Raw genomic sequence first — 3,271 nt, 5'->3', positions numbered from 1 at the left:
TGGGAGATTTCCAGTCTTTCCAGTCTGGATCTGGCAGTAGAAGCTCCACGATCAGCAGCAGACGACATTACAGCCACTTCAGGAAAGACAGTAAGTTGTATAGTTATCTGACAGGAAGGGTGTGACCCTAAAACTATACAACCTACTACCTCACCCCAAAGGACAGTCTGATTTTAAAAAAAGGCAAAAAAAAAAAAACATCCTTCAGGTTCTTGGTCTGAAGCCGTAATCCGCTTTGACACACCTCACTGAATGCAGAAGAACAGCAGTTATGATTCACAGAAACACAAACACACGCCAGTCCCTCTCCTCTGGGACGCCGCGCCGCTCTAAAAGGACTCTGTGTGTTAAGAACACAATGTGACAACTGGGTCTTCAAGTTCATGGCTCGAGCCAGAGAGGAATTCAAATGATCTGACCAGGCAACTAGTTCCCAAACAAATCACAGGGCAGGAGACATTTCCATATTCAAGAGCGGCTAACTCTTATGGGGCAGACATAATGGGAATTTTAAGGAAAATCACTTAGCTGCAAAACTCTGAAAATGTAGCGTTACATTCGTTAAAACGACACGGAGAGTTTGTGTCTTTTAGATATGAAGGGCGAATAATCTGACAGGAAATAAAAGCTCATGAGCCATGAACCCATAAGAGTCAGAATCACGAGTCTAAACGGTGTCTAAGACGAATTGTAAATCAAAATAATAATTTACATAAAATTCCTTGTGTGTGTGTGTGTGTGTGTGTGTGTGTGTGTGTGTGTGTGTGTGTGTGTGTGTGTGTGTGTGTGTGTGTGAGGAGTGCTGAGCTCCATCTCACTCCTATCCCAGCCCACATGTGTAGAGCGGAGAGCCACAGCTGCTGCCTCTGTTAATGCTTCTCACCTGCTCTGTAACATGCAGCGAGGAGGAGGAGGAGGAGGGCGGGGGTGGTAGACTGCCTCTCGCCTCCTCCCTCTGTCATGATTTCAGCAGCACTTCAGGTAGTCTTCATCTAAAAAAATATTTAAAAAAAACCAAGAGGAAAAATCTGTTACTTCTGCCACAAAGGAAACGGCAAAACACTTAAGCATGACGACTTTTAGATGTGACATCTGTGAGATCAGCTCCAAGCACCCTGAGGCTGACGCGTTGATGTTTTGGTTTTAGGTCACGTTTATTTCCAGCATGCTTGTATGACTGGTTTCCATCCTCTGTGAGACAAAAGCTTCACACCTTTCTGTCACACGATCTGCTAAGCTAAAGTCACATGAGGGCCCGTCTTTGTCAGCGTGTTCCCCCGGACAAGTCGCACCTACAGGTGAGGGCACAAGCGTTCAGCACAGCAACACAACAGCATGGTATGTCCAGAGCTGAGAGGCCCCTTTGTGCTCCCTCAGAGGTGAGTCGGAGGCTCTCCGCATTATTCAGCGTTGCCTTTTTGAACCACAGTGTAGTGAATTGGAAGTATGCACAAGCACAGACCCCTGTAGTGTTAGGAAAAAATAAAAGGAGGTCTCTGACACATTACAGAAAATGACAGGCTTAAAAAATAAACCTGTACACTAGGAGGGGAGCACTGAATGGGATTTTTAATTAGACATTAGCCTCTTTTAGAAAACAGTGCCACAACGTCGTGGCGGCGTCTGGGAGCCTTAGGTCGTTACGCGGTGGCGGTATAAAGGGGGTGTGGGGGCGGTCTCTGCGCTGCCGCGGACTTCCGTTTATCTTGGACACGACTTCCTTTTTATTGCGCTCATTAGGTTCTTTTAACAAGCCGCTCCTAAAGGTGTCTGTCCTCCACAGTACCTGGTGATCTGACCTCCAGCTCTAACGGAGAGAAGCTCCTGGAGCTCCTCGTCGCCCCAGTTTATCATCTCAGCTGGTTCTGTGTACGAGAGCAAAACTTACTTTCATTTGCAATATAGTAGCCGCCCGGAGCGTGGCAGTAACTCCCAGCATGATCACGGCATCTCTCTCTGTTGTGCCAACGTATCATATGCATTCACAAGTCTGGTGTTTCGGCAATATTACTACCAAGCGTGGCGACGCAAATGCAGCAAAATTCCTGCAACGCCATGCCGCTACGGCACATTTTTAGACACACCATGCCGGCAGTATTTTGCAGATTTGCCAGCACGGTGTGTCTTCTAAAGGGGCTAATAATATTGTGTGTGTTTTCAGAGAAACATATCATTAACCTGGTGAAAATGTCAGCAGATACTAAGCCAATAAATAAACTGTCATATCTGAATATATAATCTGACCCATAGAAAGAAGTCAGTCATGAGACGGAATCTACGGTTGTCTTTCAAACTGTCTCCACACGCTTTTGGACAATGCTAGGGCCAATCAGAGCAAAGAAAAAGGTGACATCATCATTGCTATGTAAATCAGTCAGTGGTGCAGTCAGCCTTACAATGTAGAGGAGGAGGAGAAGCACATCCTTTTTGTAAATAAAGGATCTGCTCATGTCTCAAAGACAAGTCCAAGTCTAAATCATCCAAAGGTCAAAGTTGATGTCTCAGCTATTTCAAACGGGTGCTCTTTCTGGGCCAACACCTTCTTTGTAGTTTTCCTAATCACAGCTCTAGTGCTCAGCCCACCCACCGTCTCGCTACAGACATAGAGGGCTGTGATTGGCCGAATATAAAGTTGTTAGGCGCTAATGGTTGGCCTGCTGAGGCCAGACCGACCTGCAGAGTAGCATCTACTGCTACGGTTTGTCAATTTCTAGGCTAGATTCATATAACTGTAATGGCCAATCAACTTTAGCAAACACAGAAGCGGCTAAAACAGATTATAAAGTTGAATCAGATGTGGTGTGTGTGTGTGTGTGTGTGTGTGTGTGTGTGTGTGTGTGTGTGTGTGTGTGTGTGTGTGTGTGTGTGTGTGTGTGTGTGTGTGTGTGTGTGTGTGTGTGAGAGAGAGAGAGAGAGAGAGTCACTAAGTGTGTTTCTGCTATGCTACTGCCACGATACTTGTTTCCTCTGAACCAAAAGCATCTTTTCAGCTCTGGTTTGTTGTGTTTTCACTAAGACCTGAGAATGCTTTTTCTTTCCTCTGATGGATTATTGATGGAGCTACTCAACATATCAGTGGCTCTTCACCACCCTGAAGGTTCCGGATCGTTCCAAAGTACAACCAGGGTTGTTTTCTACATTTTCACCTTGGTAATGTCACGTGTTTTGGTCCTGGTTCCTGTAGTGGAAATAAGTGAAAAAAAATAAATAAAATCGAGTCTGAAAACGGTTCTATTTGCAACACATAGTATGTGCACAGGCATACCATGGC

This window comes from Nothobranchius furzeri, chromosome 4 (genome assembly GCF_043380555.1).
Source record: "Nothobranchius furzeri strain GRZ-AD chromosome 4, NfurGRZ-RIMD1, whole genome shotgun sequence".
Taxonomy (NCBI): Eukaryota; Metazoa; Chordata; class Actinopteri; order Cyprinodontiformes; family Nothobranchiidae; genus Nothobranchius; species Nothobranchius furzeri.
The sequence above is the reverse complement of the archived record's forward strand: the minus strand, read 5'-3'. Positions refer to the sequence as shown.